Below are 17,289 nucleotides of genomic sequence, written 5' to 3'. Positions count from 1 at the left end.
ACTATAATAAGCATTTATCAAAACCTTGTAATTTATTACTGAGTACCAAAGCAGGGGCCCTGGTGCTTATTATGCACAGTATTCAAAACCCTTGCAGATTTCTCTTCATAGAAGAGTATGGGAATTCTCTTAGAGCTTATAATCAAGGAGTCAAGCTACTATGTTTTCTGATTCTGTTTCTGTCTGGTTTAGCTTTCAGTGATGTTCCACTCTGGTTACATTTCAGGCCAATAAAGGCTCAGTACCATTGAATTGCTTCAATTCCAGTTCACATGGGAATTTTTTTTAAAAATATTAATTTAATTATGTTGCTGATTTGCATATGTGATTAGGTAAATAATATCACTGTGATATTATATTTATTATTTGTTATATTTATATTCCACCTTTTCTCCAATGAGCAAGGCAGCATACATGATCCTCCACCTCTCCATTTTATCTTCACAACAGTGCTGTGAAGTAGATTAGACTGAGAGTCAGTGACTGGTCTGAAGTGATACAATGAGCTTCACAGCCAAGTGGGGACTAGAACCTGGGTCTCTAGAGTCCCAGTTCAACACACTAACCACTACATCACACTGGCTCTCCATATTATTATTATATTATATCATAAGCTTAGCACTAGAAAAACCTGCAACATGTACAAGTTGTTGGAACCCAGAAGTGAGGAAAAGAATAGGTTGATCTTGGATTAGGTGACACTGAATTATATGATATGGAAAACTTGTGACATTTACCTTGTAAAAATACATTTTTGCCTTAGACAACTAGATTCTTTCCTTCTAGTCACTATCACAGAGCCCAGATACTAGAAGGCCTGTACAGTGTTCATACTATACAATATCTAGCTATGAGATGTGACTAGGGCTTAGCTATCTAATGTTTGTAGATAGAGTGAAGGACCACATTGGCACAGTGGAGAACTTTTGTGATTTATACTCTTAATCTAAATAGTACTCTTAATCTAAATGGTCCTATAGGTCTTGCACCAGGATACCTCATAGGAGAGCAGTCCTTATGAGCCTACCTAGACATTTATATCACCTTCCGATGCACTTCTACCTGTCCCTCAGCCATCTGAAGTATGGTTGCTGACCATGCAGGACAGGACCTGTTGCTGTTCTATAGTGGCACCAAAGTTATGGAACTCTCTGGGACTTTCCAGCAGTAGGATATGATGATGCTTTTCCAGATGGCTTATGAACTGTGAAAAATTGATGCTGTTGCTTATTTTCCTGAATTAACTGGCAGAAATGGGTTCCTTTTATCCCTATTTTTTAAAATTAGTTTTTGCCTTGTCTTGATGTTTTTAACTGTGTTGTAAGCAATCTTGAAGATCTGTGGTAAAAGGGCAGGACAAAGATACTTTAAATAACTAAACATAGCCACCTTTTGATAGTGTCCTTCATGTACCACATATGAATGCTGCATGACTTCCTCAACAATTCCATCAAAGTCAGACATGCTGTATCTTATGAAAGTAATTAATCATAATTAAGAGGCCATTTTGTGATTAAGGACAAGTCAGTGGTTAATGCAGTTATATGTATGCGTGTTTTTGTATTTACGTTTTATAGCAAGTTTATAGGATTTTTGCAATTCAAATATATCTATTGTAAATTACACAGTCCTCCTAACAGATTATTTTTTATATTTCACAACAGCTGTAACCCATGCTAAGACTAATGGGAAAGAGCAAATTAGTTGTCCAAATAATGAAACAAATGTTAAATTTAATAGTTTATGAAATGTAAAGACAGAGACATATTTTTGGAGAAAGAAATGTTCAACTCAAGTTCAGAATTCACCACACAGATTCACTACTTTAGTGTGGCTGTAATTGCCTGAAAACCTGTATCTCCGTGATCTATATTACAAAAGCAAACAGAGATATCAAAGTCAATCACAAATACAATAGGATTTTTATAAGTTAGATCATAAGTTGTTATGGATGTTAATTAGCATTCCTATCATTTTACTTTCTTGTGTGAAAGTTGAAGACAAGGGTGAAACTGGATTGCACGTTTTACCAGAATGTCTACACATTTGGCTATACTCTTGAGTTCAGATAAATATGGTTGAATTGTTTCTCCCCACCCTAATTTTTCTTTTTTTTGCATTCAGTACTTTTTATCACACTGTCTGTTCATATTCACTTTTGCCCTAGTTTAAGAAGTGGATATATTAATCAGTGCTATACCTCTTATTCAAGGTAAACTTTATATTGCTTACATAGTCATCGCTCTTGTGAAAAGCAGGGGAAGCAGATTACCTCAAAAGTAATTAAACCTGAGTTAAAGCATTCTGAAGTAGCTGCCTGTGAGAACATGACCAGCAGTCAGTTTTCAATATGAACTCTCAATTCCCAGTCCACCTTAATAGTAGATCGAAGCTGTTTTTAACCACATTCTGTCTTCTTTTCCCATCCGTTGTACCAAGTAATAGGAGTATAAAAAACTAGTCTAGATTCTGACACTTTGCATAATCTTCTTTCTCCTGCAGTAACAAATAAAGCATTGTATTCAATTAGACTCACAGCAGGTGAAAACCCCAATTAGTGTATCCATTCTCTTGGCTTTTTTCCCCTACCTTACACCCACACACCACCTTTAAACGCGCGCGCGCGCACACACACACACACACACACACACACGGAAATCTGAGTCATTCTACAATTTAAAAGAAAATTAACTCTTTGATCTCCACATCAAAAATGTTCTCAGTGAAAAAAACACAAATGAAGAGGGATTATGCCTGACTGGTTTCACAATTTCAGAATAGGAAACACAAATCTATACAATCACTTACATGGTTGTATCTACAAAAAAGTGTTTTATTACTAGAAATGAGTAATGCCAAAACTACCCTAAAATGACAAAAGTGCTGTTTTTCTCTATTGGAAATATGATTGAGTGGGGATGATAACTGGCAATTCAGAGAAGTGATAATTAAAATAAGATAAAGGAAAATAAATTCATGTAAAATACTATACATGACTCATTTGGGGAAGGAAGGGGAGGGGAGTCTACATGGAAATGGAATGAGAAGTGCTTCCGGTATTATCCGAATATTCATGACATTGCTTTTGATCCACCCCAGGCATCCCAAGCAAAAAATGCAGAGTAAACACTACCTTAAAACCTGCTTTTCACACTTTAGGTCAAATACAGATCAAACTGCACTTTAATCCACCTTACTTTGTGGTTGGGTGGGCAGAATCCTGCTAGTAGAAGTGAACATCACCAACCCCATAGATGCTGCTCAGTCAATGAGAGAGGCTTACTTCCACCCCGCTTCATGCTCTACTGCTCAGGGAAGTTTAATGGAAGAGATGAGTAATATCAGATAGTTTACCCTACACCACTCCCCCTCGCATCCACCAACTGTGAAGCAGCAATATTGAAGCCCTGGGACAGACCAATAAATGGGCAGACAGGAGGAGCCTAGGTCCTGCCCTGAGAGAAAAGGCTGGAATTGCCTCCCTCTGCTAGCACTCTGGAGTCAGCAGTAGTGGCTGCTGCTGCCACCTCCACTTTCTCAAGCCAAACTAACCCTCCTCCCCCTCCACAAACACACAGGAAAATCATACACACAGGAGACTATCCTGAATGGGAGACTTGAATTACTCAGTGGCTGCTATCTGTGAATGGAAAAAGCAAACTGCTGCATTACTCTGAAGGGGCAACTCAGCGTGATTCCATGATTGGGGAGGTTTGTTCCCAGCCCTGTTAATGCTCCCTTGCTGTACTGGCCACCCTTTCTCCTTCCTTTCTGAGTATTTCTTAGTTGTAGGTGTATCGTGCCACTGCGAAGTTGTAGGTGTATCGCAGTAATACGAATTCGAAAAGTGCAGCTGCAGGCTCCTGCTACAGGTTGCCCTTTTTCCTTCAGCTCTGTGTATTCTTTATTGTGCACTACATATAAATGGGCTACTCCACTATTGTGAATGAAACAGGGCTACTGCTATTATGAATGGCAAAAGGAGGCTACTTATTGTGAAAGCAGCGCTACTGCAAATGGGGAAAAAGAGGGAATGGGGGGGGAGGGGTGACCCCACCCTTTGATCAGGTCATTTGCAGGTCACAGCTAGGTCACCAAGGCATGCCCAGGATTTACTGTGGGGGGACACAGCACACTGCCATGGAACTGCTCCAGAGCCGCATTTAAGAAAAACAATGGAGTAAAAGGACGTTCCAAAAATGTGCATTTTCGGGACGGATGCTGCAGGTTGGCGGCAGATTGGCGACAATGTCATCTGTCACAAACAACCCCAATGTGCTCTACCCCCACATTAAATCAGCTGTGTAGATTGGCCCTGGGACAACTGGAAAAAATTCCCTATTTATACAGTGTTTTTTCAAGGGATGAATAAGAAATCATGAGACCTCTTTAACTCATTTAATATGCCTTGCTCTGTGCCTGGGTTGAGTATGAATCTGTGGTGTCTTTGATTTCACCCAGGAAGCAAATAACAAAGTAGATAGCCTTACAGGAATGTGTGTGCACATGTAATTGATGAATCCCCTGCCATCTATATATCAGGATATTGAAAAATGTGGACTTTATAGGATAGTATGTCAGAGAGCAGTGTATGAGTTTGTGTCATACCACATTATTAAATGGCTAAAAAATGACAACAGGAGTTGTCATTTTTTATATCTCTGATAGTACTTAGGAATTTTGACCTGTTTTGTTCTGTTAAAGGCTCTGGAGCTCTAAGCTGTATATAGGACCAAGTGGTTTATTTAGTGAAATGATATTCTGAGCAACATCTAGTATCAAAATAGTTGCTCATAATACTTCTTCTAAGGTTTTCAGGATGAACTTTTAAAAAGGGCATTACACTGCTGGCAATCCAACCATTTGTGCTAACAAGTGTATTTACAGTTCTTGGGTAAGAGATAAAGGGTGCTTCCAGATGAGGCTTTTATGAGGCCTTGCCTCGTTCATGGAATTTTACATCACTTTCCATTTGTAATCCTTTTCTGGAAGCACGCTACACCAGTCAACAAATTGGCAAAAAGCAAGGATTGACTGCTACACACACACGCGCGTGCATACACGCACAGTTTAGTGAATCATATTTTCTTCTCTAACCCCTTTGGGATTTGTTTATAAAATGTGGCATTGATGAATATTGTGTATGTATTGAGCTGATGTTCTGAAAAGCTGTTGAACCATTGCTGAAATTCTGCGCAACTCATAAGAGGTCTCTCATTCCCATTACTCTGTGGGAATTATGAAGATGTAGTATAAATTCGAGACCCAAGTGCTGCGTGACGGAGTGAGCTCCCGTCTTCAGTCCCAGCTTCTGCCAACCTAGCAGTTCGAAAGCAAGAAATTGCAAGTAGATAAATAGGTACTGCTTCGGCAGGAAAGGTAACAGCGTTCCGTGCACCTCAGTGTTCAGTCATGCCGGCCACATGACCACGGAAGCATCTTCCGCAGCACTGGCTCTTCGGCTTAGAAATGGAGATGAGCACCACACCCTAGAGTCGGACACGACTGGTTGGGGACACCTTTACCTTTACCTTTTTAGTATAATTTAATTATCTAGTAAGTGTTGACAGACTGGATTGTAACATATTCTTTTATTTTTAATTTGAGTCAGTTCGCATGTAACACTAAGCCACTAGGGGTAATTAACCTGCGGGGCTTTGTGGCATGCACCAGCCACCATTTTGAATATGCAAGCTGCAGTGGGTGCGTGCCATGGCTTGTCATACCGTGTGAACACAAGCAGCGTGGGTTATACGAGGGTTAAGCAACCCTCGGATAACTCTAGAACACCGTAAGCCCTGCTTGCACAATAGAATTGGTGGGGCTGGCCACTTGTGGATGGTCACCATTGGATACTGCTCTTGGTGCCCACCAAGGTCCTCTACCCCATCCTACTTTTAAAAAAACACACACATTTTCTTACCTGCATCTGGGATTGCTGTGAAATAGGTTTATGTTGATGCTGAAAACTGTGGGTTCAAAGGAATTGTTTAGTGTGCTAGGGCTCAGACCCCACCTCTACCTTTTACTCAGTCTTTTGGGGAGGTTATTTATCCTTTCTCATGCCTCCCTTAGCAGCCATTTTGCAGTGGTGTCCAGGACAATTTCTGAAATTACCAAATGTGCCCACAGCCCCAAAAGGTTGCCTACCATTGTTCTAGTAATTGCACGGATCTGCCCTTATGCAAAAGCAAACAAAATCCCTCTGTATCTAGTTTTGTGATTTCAAGTTACAATCTAGGGGGTTTGATTGTGCCCACTCACCAAGCAGCCAACTGTTGGAAACCCACACTCCAAAAGTACATCTTTCTTCTAGTATATTTTGTTTTGGTTTGATTTGCAGATAACGTTATGTTCTAACAATTGTTGTTAACAAAAGCACTAAAATTAAATTCAGGAGTCAAGGCTGTTTCAGTTTAACAAAGCTAAGCACAGAGTAAGGTGTCAAATTTATTTTTTCTACAGATTGCATAGTAGACCTCTTGTATGTAAGAGAGCATGCAGTGAATACATTTTGAAAGATATATTTTAGACCTCAGAGAAAGGTTTTGCATTGGTGAAAGCCACTTGAATGAAACTGAAATCTTACATGCTGTGGCCAATAATGAGGTCTTATTCCAAGCAATCCCATGTTATGACATATATATTTTGGCAGTCTTCAAAGAAAGGCTTTTGTTCTACACTGAAGAGGAATCTTTAATATTTTAGTTTGGGCATCTTATGAATTTTGTGCATCTTTATCTGGAGGATGCTGTCACTTTGTGCATAGTTATGTTTTGTCTCTTCATGTACATTTCTTTCAACAGCTTTTAAAAGACTCCATGCTTTTTAACTTTTAATGAGTTGTATATTTAAAACATTTAGAATTAATTTGACATTAAAAATAGCTCTCATCGAGTCCTGAAAATTGATACAGTTACATGCTTCCCAACAGACTATATCATTTATGCTCTGTATTTATTTGTTACATTTGTAGACATCCTTTCCCCAAAATCAACAGAACAAGTTTCCAGGTATTCTTCCATCCAACTATTGGCTAGACCCAACCCTGCTTAGGTTCAGAGAGTTACTTCTCCTAACAATACACTGGAAGTTGAATTGTGCAGAAACACTGCTCCCATGGGTGGTCTACTTGTGTAACTTGGAGATCATGGGAACAGCAAGTTCACATAAGATCACCTCAGCCTTTTTGTGAACTGAAAAACTGCAGATTGTGCTTATCATCAGAGAGCCTCCTCCGAATTATGTCCACCCTCTGATGTTAGGTGGGTGATGACTGGAGAGAGGGTTTTCTCAGGTGTGGTACCCAGTATATGGAATGCCCTCCCTCGAGAGGCTTGCCTGATGGCAAGTTTGATTTTTTCCAGTACCAGACAAAGATTTTTTGCTCAAGTATACAAACATGTTACCATGGCTGGTTTTAATTAATTGGGTTTTTATTGATTCTGCTGTTTTCTGTTCACCTTGCTGTTCTCAGTTAACTCCTGCAGTTTTATCAAGCTTTGCTGTATTTACTGCTGTCATCATCCTGGGAGTTTAAAAACTGAAGGACAGAATATAAGTATTTGAAATAAATAATTAAATGGAAAGAAACACGCAGTCTTGTGTGAGTTTGCTGCCCCCATTTTACACTGCTCACATAAGTAGACCCCTGAGACATCTGAGATGATCCATCATTACCCCAATAACTCACAGAAGCCTGAAATGAGTCATAGGTCCTTTACAACACAATCCTATACATGTTTCTCAGATGTAGGTACCATTGAGTTCAATCACTGAGTTCAATTGGGCATACAATTGTACCCTAAGTGATCAGAATTGTTACAGATGAGCCATATAGTCCCTTCACCATTAGCCAGATGTTTTCTCCCATTTCCAAGCATGAGGAATTTATCTCCACATTCTCTTACAGGAAGGAATGCTGGCTTCCTCCCTCCCTCTTTTCCTCTTAGAGCATTTCTACATGAGGCTTTTATTGTGCACCCGTGATTGGTCACTCACGGTTTTTTGTGGGCCCGTTACACGATGTTGTCAGGGTCCCTCCCATCCCTTCTAGCAATTATAGAGGCTTAATTCTCTACAGGGAAAATGTGATAGTGGACTTCAAAGCACAATAACTTTCTGGTGAAATTCTGGAGTTGCACTATATTGCAGTACCATCTAGTGACTGTATAATGAAACATATAGAACTTGTCCAGAAAGAAAAAGAAATGGTTGAAACTATGTGAAAAGGATCCAATCTTAATCCCGCAAGGAATCCAGAAGCAGAAGCCCTGGTAAGGGTGCAGGATTTTAGCCTGGTGTAGAAATGCTCTTAGGCTAGAAGAGGGGAGTCTTACATTCCTTCTAGATGAGCCTGCTGGTCATTGCTCCCAATATGGGCTTTCTTGCTTCCCCTTTCCTCCCTAGTGCTCCCCTTCTGAGCATGATTCCTGGGACTCTGCTGTGGACAGCTGCCTTGCCCATCCTATGACTGGAGGATCCAGTTGGGCTGGGGGCCAATTGCTGGTTGACACATGACACAACGGCATTTTTAGGAGATCTCATTTCTGGGTCCCCTCATCCATAGCTAAGCTGGGCCATAGCCAAGCTGGGCGGGGCCAGGTGGCAGTGGTAGCTCACTCCCAGCTACAACCACTAACCTGTTCAGTGGCTTTGTGCATTGGCTTCTAATGTATTTTCAGAAACAGAGCTGTATCACCTGCCTTCTGACCATTCTCTAAATATGCACAAGAGAAGAAGCCATTTAAAGCTCATAACAGGCACTTCTAAAGGGGCATGTATGCTTACAGCATTTCACAAAATGAAACTCCAGTTTTGCTGCAATTCACAGAAATAGCAAGCATTTTGTGTCTCAGACTCATGGACTATTCAGTCTGGCTTTCTTTTTAGGTTCCAGTTCAGGTTTGAAGTACATTCATTATTTTTGTTCGGAGCTCTTCCTTCAGTTGATGCCAAGAACATGCTTAAATGTCTTGCTGATTTAGGGAGTTTACTGAAATCTGTCTGCGAGGTGCTTTAAGAGTGATAACTGCCATTCTGGTGGATAAGAAAGAGTACTGCAGAGTTAAATGAAGGAATAGCTATAAATTGAGCCATACTGAGAACAAGGTTTTACGCAAGTTAACAACTTTACAAGACAGAGCTGAATTTCACTTCCAGCCTCATCACACTGCAATAACTTAATCTGTGCCAAAGGGTAGGTGTGAATTGCCATCCTGTCCATGAACAGGGCTGTGAAAGTTAATTTCCTATGCATCTGTTTCTTAAAAAAAAAAAAATCTAAATAACCCTATCCATTTGTGTAGTAGAAACAGTCACATTAGTTCTGGACAGTCAGGTTGTTGTTTTTAATCTTACTTTTCACAGCTTTGCAGATACATGTTCATACCTACTCCAAATGGAAATTAAATCAATACATGAAAATTTCATTAAGACCGAAATGATGTTCAGTATTAGACATGAGCTGAAAGTTTTATTCAACACCATTCAATTCACATTTCTCTTATATTTTCACAGAGCTTGAAAAAAAATCAATGTCTGTCTTTACTCCTTCCATTTCCTTATACACAGTCTTACACTGTGTGTCTCTTATCTCTCCCTCTGGATGATATACTGCTATATGTACTTAAGTTTCATTGGAAAAGGAATATTAAAAAAAAGGATAAGTACAAGGAAATTTTGTGACCTTCAGAAACCACACAATTTATTTCTCCTTCACCAAATCAGTATACCTTTCCTTTATTATCTACCACCCGCATGCCTGTGTGTGCACACACACACCATCACAAGATTGTGCTTGTGGATTGCATAAACTTCCCAAGCCTGAACAGAATTGTAATGTTGGTCTAGCTGAGGTTATGTAGTCATCCCCAAAGCTTTTTGTTATACTCAGAAAACTCTAGAGACTACATAAATGTGCAGTGACTAGGGGGTTTCCTGAGTATAGGGACAATAGAACAATAAAACAAAGGGTAGGCTCCAACCAGGACAGGAAGGCCTGGCGTGCTATGGTCCATGGGGTCACGAAGAGTCGGACACGACTGAACGACTGAACAACAACAAGGCTCCAACCAGATGGGTGGCTAATAAATCAAATAAATAAATGAATGAATGAATGAATGTTGTCTTTCCACAGGTGGCCCAGGCTTGGTCGTGGCAGCAGTGAGGGTGCAGCCCCTACTACTGGCGGCCACAATGTAGCACTTCTGGGGGCAAGCACCAAGATGAGGGGAAATTAGTGTTTCCATTCGTCTCAGTGTTTGCCCCCAGAAGTGCTACATCACAATGGCCAGTGGTAGGGGCTGCAAAGGCACCACCGCCCATGGGCCACTTGTGGAAGGGCAACTTTGGATCCTATCTAAATACTCTATTTCACTCATTGCTGGTCAGTATAAATTGGCACCCAGGACCTGAGCACATTGCAGCTCCAGCTGCAAAAATCAGATTTCCACTAGAAACAAAGTATTGTGTCTCTTCTCAGAGAAGGCATTCTTGGTATCTGTTTTTGTAGGATCCCACCATACAAATCTTCTTAGTCTTCTGTTTTGTTACATTCTGTCTCTGAAGACAAAAGTATCCCACTTCTCATCTTATAGAAAACACATTTTTAAAAACAATCACTGGATGTAACCTTCATTTTATAACAAGTCCTGATGCCTCCAGTATCAGAAGCAGTAAGCCTATGCACACCAGTTGCTGGGGAACATGGGCAGCAGGGTGCTGTTGCATTCATGTGCTGTTTGAGAGTTTCCCATTGACAGCTGGACGGCCACTGTGTGAACAGACTGCTGGACCTGATAGACCCTTGATCTGATCCAGGCTGGCTCTTCTTATGTAACAGGTGCCCTCAAATGCAGGCCTCATGTTTGTTCAGTTAGGGAAATCTGGGTGCTCCCTTGCACTACCACTCATGCAAATGATTCCCTGGATCCCAGGAACTGTTTTATCTTCTTTAAATACCACACTCACTCCTTTCTGCTGTGCCATGCTACCAGGAGAAGAAGCCAAATGCTGTTTTATTTGTAAAAAGTGGCAATTAGTGGTAATTAAGGTATACTTTTAAGAATACTTCTTTTCATTATCATAAATTGGGAATTTGCCATAACGTTCAAATTAAATAACCGTATTTATAGGACTATCATTTTGCTTTGTAACAAAATAGCTATTTGTGTGACATACTGCCCTAACACCTGAAGGAAATCTGCATTGTAGCGTTGCTTGGGGAAATACTTTTAGGTCCACAGGGATTCTGCCACAGATTGGATGGCAAAATTTAGAAACAAGTGATAGTCAGCATTCACCCACAGGGTATACATTTTGGAATAGATTTGTGTGCTGAAATCAGTGTTATAATCCTTTACTAAAGAAATGTATCAATAACCTTGGATACTTCAATACTGCCCCCTTTTTCTATTTTTTAAAAATAAATGCTTACATGGGCAATAATCTTATTAAGATTTTTTTAAATTAGTATTTATATTGAATCTTCAGCTTTTGTGGTAGTAATAACTGAGCTAAACATAGAAATACTGTACATAAATAAATAAATATTTAAAACTATAATAAATTATGAACACAAATAAATAACTAAACATATCTACTCCAAATAAAGCATTAATTTACACAACTATAAAACACTCCTAACTATGCACTAATGGCCTTAGCTGTAAAGTATATTTAGGGCACAATCCTATTAGACCCATCCTGGGTACTACTAAGTCTTCAAACGCGGAGGCTTATGAATATCCAATGAAGAGCAGGAGGCACATTTTAGCTAGACAGGGGGAGGGATGGAGCCAGGGGAAGGCTGGGGATAGCTCATATCCCCAGTTCCGCAGTTCCCTCAGATCCCTGCCCACCAGTACGCCCCCTTTCCTGCTCTCCGAGGTCGAGTTTGCAAGCTCATAGAGGCAGCCAGAGCAGTTCTCTCCACGCTGGCTGCGAGGGGGCAGGGGAAGGGGTGGGGAGCTCAGACTCCATAGTCTAACAATAACAACCCTGTGAGGTAGGCTGGGCTGAGAGTCTGTGATGGGCCCAAAGTCACCCAGTGAGCTTCCATGGCTGAGTGGGGACTAGAACCTAATTCCCCTGGCTCCCAGTCCAACACCCTTAATGCTTCAATCCCTTCAAGGTCTTTTTGTGAAAAATTATTCATGCCATTAGACATTATAGTGACAATTGAGGCGTGATAGAATTTGAATGTGTATGCCTTGATTACAGAGGTTATTGCCTTGATTGTTTATCTTCTACTCTAACTTGATTGGGCATTATTTCCATAATTCCATCCAAGGCTGTATTCGCTTTCTCTGGGGGCCAGAGAGAAATAAAAGTGTCTTGCAAACAAGTCATTCTGTTAATAATTTCATCCTGCAACTGGTGAGGATGGGCTAACCCTAAACCATAATTGCATCCCAATGTGTTGCAATTGCGGTATAGAAATGAAATAAATGAAATAAAAATAAATAAATGAGGGGCCCATATAAATTTAATGCTCCTTTATATGTGTCAGCCTAGTATCCCATTGCGGAGCTTCTGAGCCATGTCAATGTGATCTTGCATTTTATACTGTTTTACTCTTGTAATTCTGTTTACCATTTTCAGTGTATTTTATCTTACTATTTTTACAATATTCCATTTTAGTTTATTGTCCTATTTGTATTTGTATTGTCCTATTTGTATTTTATTCTATTTTAAATATATTGAATTGAGATGGCTTATCGCTTTTAGCAATAAAGATAATTCAGTTCAGTTTATCTGCTACTAACCACATCAAGAGGAAATTATGGGGTTTTTTGTTCCACGCTATAATAGTAGTTTTGTCAATTCGTTTAGTAAATATTTACTTTTAAATGTGGTTAGCATTTTTTTCTAAACAATATAAATGGGTCATACTGCAATAACAGTGATCACTTAATTGTATTGAACTCTCTTCTTGGTCATAGAAGGGGAAGATAATTGTGCTTAATAGCCATTTCTTCTTTAACACTGTACATTAAAAATATGTGCCAGTGATTTGGAGATAATAAACAAGGCCAGTTGAAGTAAAGCTACTCCTCCTTAATGCAATGAACTACAGAACAGTCAAGAAAAGGATTTGTGCTACAAAACTAAAATATTTTAGTGACACCATCTTTACTTTACTTTGATGACCCAGAAGATGTACCAATCTGCCAACCATGGGCGTCTGCAGGAAATTTTCCAGGGGAAGCAAGATAGTGATTGTAATTTATACACAACCATGCATTACTACCCTCTTCATGGATCACTGCCTTGTTGTGGTGAAGGGGCTTGTGTAACTCAGTGAAGCCATAAGCTATCACTTATGATAGGCAGGGCCACCCAAGGATGGCAGGGCCACCCAAGACGGACATGTCATGGTGGAGAGTTCTGACAAAATGTAGTCCACTGGAGAAGGGAGTGTTGGACTAGGAGCTGAGAGATCCGGATTCTAGTCCCCACTTGGCCATGGAAGCTCACTGGGTGACTTTGGGCCAGTCATAGACTCTCAGCCCAACACACCTCACAGGGTTGTTGTTGTGAGGATAAAATGGAGAGGAGGGGGATAATGTAAGCTGCCTTGGGTTCCTTGCAAGATGAAAAAAGGTGGAGTATAAATGCAATAAATAAACAAACAAACAAACAAACAAACCACTCCAGTATTCTTGCCAAGAAAACCTCATGGAATGTATCACAAGGCTAAAAGATATGACACCGGAAGATGAGCCCCTCAGGTCGGAAAGTGTCCAGTATACTACTGGGGAAGAACAGAGGGAATTTCCAAGTAGCACCAGAAAGAGTGAAGCGGCTGGGCCAAAGCCGAAAGGACACTCAGCTGTGGATGTGTCTGGTGGTGAAAAGAAAGTCCGATGCTGTAAAGAACAATATTGTTTAGGAACCTGGAATGTCAGATCAATGAATCAAGGTAAGCTGGAGGTGGTCAAACATGAGATGGCAAGATTGAACATCGACATCTTGGGAATCAGTGAACTAAAATGGACAGGCATGGGCAAATTTAATTCAGGTGACCATCATATCTACTACTGTGGGCAAGAATCCCTTAGAAGAAATGGAGTAGCACTCATAGTCAATAAAAAGGTGGGAAAAGCAGTACTGGGGTACAATCTCAAAAACGATAGAATGATCTCAGTACGAATCCAAGGCAAACCATTCAACATTACAGTAATTCAAGTCTATGCTCCAACCACTGAGGCCGAAGAAGCTGAGGTTGATCGGTTCTATGAAGACCTACAACACCTTCTAGAACACCGAAAAAATATGTCCTCTTCATCATAGGGGATTGGAATGCTAAAGTAGGAAGTCAAGAAATCACCGGGATAACAGGCAAGCATGGCCTTGGTGTACAAAATGTAGCAGGACAAAGGCTAATAGAGTTTTGCCAAGAGAACATGCTGATCATAGCAAACACTCTTTTCCAACAGCACAAGAGGCGACTCTACACATGGACATCACCAGATGGTCAATATCGAAATCAGATTGATTATGTACTGTGCAGCCAAAGATGCAGAAGCTCTATACAGTCAGTAAAAACAAGACCTGGAGCTGACTGTGGCTCAGATCATGAGCTTCTTATTGCAAAATTTTGGCTTAAATTGGAGAACGTCGGGAAAACCACTAAACCATTCAGGTATGACCTAAATCATATCCCTTCTGAATATACAGTGGAGGTGATTAATAGATTTAAGGGATTAGACTTGATAGACAGAGTGCCTGAGGAACTATGGATGGAGGTCCATAACATTGTTCAGGAGGGAGCAACTCAATCCATCCCAAAGAAAAAGAAATGCAAGAAAGCAAAGTGGCTGTCTAATGAGGCTTTACAAGTAGCTGAGGGAAGAAGGGAAGTGAAAAAGCAAGGGAGAAAGGGGAAGATATATTCAACTGAATGCAGAGTTCCAGAAAATAGCAAGGAGAGACTGGAAGGCCTCTGTCCCTCCCCCCGGAATCCTGCCCAGCCGGCTCCGCTCTGCGGGAATTCCGCAAAGCCGCTGGCCGGCTCCACCCACAGCCGGACATCCGGCCGCTGGGCAGCAGGGATGCAAATGGCGGCGGCCGTAGCCGCCATTTGCGTCCCTGTACTTAACCGTGATAGGCTACGTAAATATTTACATAGCCTATCACAGCAAAGTAAAAAAGAACACGTACGCAAATGGCAGCGGCTACGGCGGCCGCCATTTTCGTTCGCTATTTTTCGCCGTTCTAGCCTACGTAAATATTTACGTAGAACGGCTAAAAATAGTGAACGCAAATGGTGGCCGCTGTAGCCACTGCCATTTGCGTACGCTGCGCCCAGCTGCGGCTGGCCAGGAGACCAGCTAACTCCCCCGCCGCCGTAACTGCCGCCCCAACCCCTGCCGCCCCCGCAACCGCCCCTACCGCCGCCCCCGCCACTGCCCACACTGCCGCCCCTTCTGCCGCCGCCGCCCCCGCCGCCCCTGCACCTGCTGCTACTGCACCTGCTGCCCGCACCGCCACCCCTGCTGCCCCCGCCGCTGCCACACCTTCCGCCGCCGCCGCAGCGCCGCCAAAGCTGCCGCCGCATCCACCCCAGGTAAGTGCCATCCCGGGGGGTTCTGGAGGGCGGGCAGGGGGGCAGGAGGCCGTTCTGCCACGGATTCCGGGGGGCTGAATGCCAGTGCATTTGGCCTCACTGGAATCCGTGGCGGAATTCTCTGCCATCCCTAGTTCAAACTACCGCACAATTGCGCTCATTTCACATGCCAGCAAAATTATGCTCAAAATCCTACAAGCTAGGCTTCACCAAGAACTACCGGATGTACAAGCTGGGTTTTGAAGAGGCAGAGGAACTAGAGATCAAATCGCCAACATTCGCTGGATCATGGAGAAAGCAAGAGAAGTCTAGGGATGTCAGAGAATTTCGCCATGAATCTCAGGGAGGCCAAATGCCAGCACATTCGGCCCCCTGAAATTGGTGGCAAAACAGTCTGCCCCCCCGCCCCCCCGGGACGGGACTTACCTTGGGCTAATACTCCTGGCGGCGGCGGCGGCTCCGGCGGCGGTTCGGCGGCGGCGGCTGTGGCAGCCGGTCTTCCGACTGGCTGCCACCGCCGCCATTTCCAGTAAAAAAAAAAAATGTGATAGGCTACGTAAAGATTTACGTAGCCTATCATGGCTAGATTTTTAAAAAATACCGTGATAGGCTACGTAAATGTTTACATAGACTATCATGGCTGATTTAAAGGGGAAAAAAACAAACGCATGTACGCAAATGAGAAATCTAGAAGTTCCTTATTTTGACACGTCTTAGTCTACGTAAACATTTACATAGACTAAGACGGCGAAAATAAGGGGAACGCAAATAGCGTAGATGCTATGCTATTTGCGTTCCCCTTATTTTCGCCATAGTCTACGTAAATGTTTACGTAGACTAAGACATGTCAAATAAGGAATGCAAATGGCGGCGCCCATGGGCGCCGCCATTTGCGTACGCGCATTTTTTTCTTTTAAATCAGCCGTGATAGGCTACGTAAACATTTACGTAGCCTATCACGGTTGACTGCAGGGATGCAAACGGCGGCAGCTACGGCCACTGCCATTTGCGCACCCGGCCGGCCAGGATTCGGGGGGGAGGGACGGAGCGCCTTCCCCCTGGCCAGAATTTTGGGGGGGAGGGACGGAGCGCCTCCCCCCCACCTCGAATCAAATTTCATTAAAGGTAAGTCACTTTCGTACATCCCTAGAGAAATCCAGAAAAAGTCTATTTCTGCTTCATTGACTACGCTAAAGCCTTTGATTGTGTGGATCACAACAAACTCTGGCAAATTCTTAAAGAGATGGGAGTACCAGACCACCTTACCTGTCTCCTGAGAAACCTGTACGAGGGTCAAGAAGCAACAGTAAGAACCGGACATGGAACAACCGATTGGTTCCAAATTGGGAAAGGAGTACGACAAGGCTGCATACTGTCACCCTGCTTATTTAATTTATATGCAGAGTACAAAATGGGAAACGCCGGGTTGGATGAATCACAGGTCGGAATTAAGATTGCCAGGAGAATTATCAACAACCTCAGATACGCAGACGATACCACCCTAATGGCTGAAAGCGAAGAGGATCTAAAGAGCCTCTTGTTGAGGGTGAAAGTGGAGAATGAAAAAGCTGGTTTGAAACTCAACATTAAAAAAACTAAGGTCATGGCATCTGGCTCCATCACTTACTGGCATATAGAAGGGGAAGAAACGGAATCAGTGACAGATTTTATTTTCTTGGGCTCCAAGATCACCTCAGATGGTGACTGTAGCCATGAAA

The 17,289-nt window shown here is 42.1% G+C and overlaps 1 protein-coding gene across 1 annotated transcript in view; it reads right to left on the bottom strand.

Annotated features, from left to right (window-relative positions):
* DMD (dystrophin) overlaps positions 1-17,289 on the bottom strand; it is a 1,907,270-nt gene that overhangs the window by 152,941 nt on the left and 1,737,040 nt on the right. The window lies entirely within an intron of this gene.

This window comes from Heloderma suspectum, chromosome 3 (genome assembly GCF_057233095.1).
Source record: "Heloderma suspectum isolate Gila_16-S chromosome 3, 16-S_ref, whole genome shotgun sequence".
NCBI classification, from domain to species: Eukaryota; Metazoa; Chordata; class Lepidosauria; order Squamata; family Helodermatidae; genus Heloderma; species Heloderma suspectum.
This window is presented reverse-complemented; position numbering and strand designations above follow the sequence as displayed.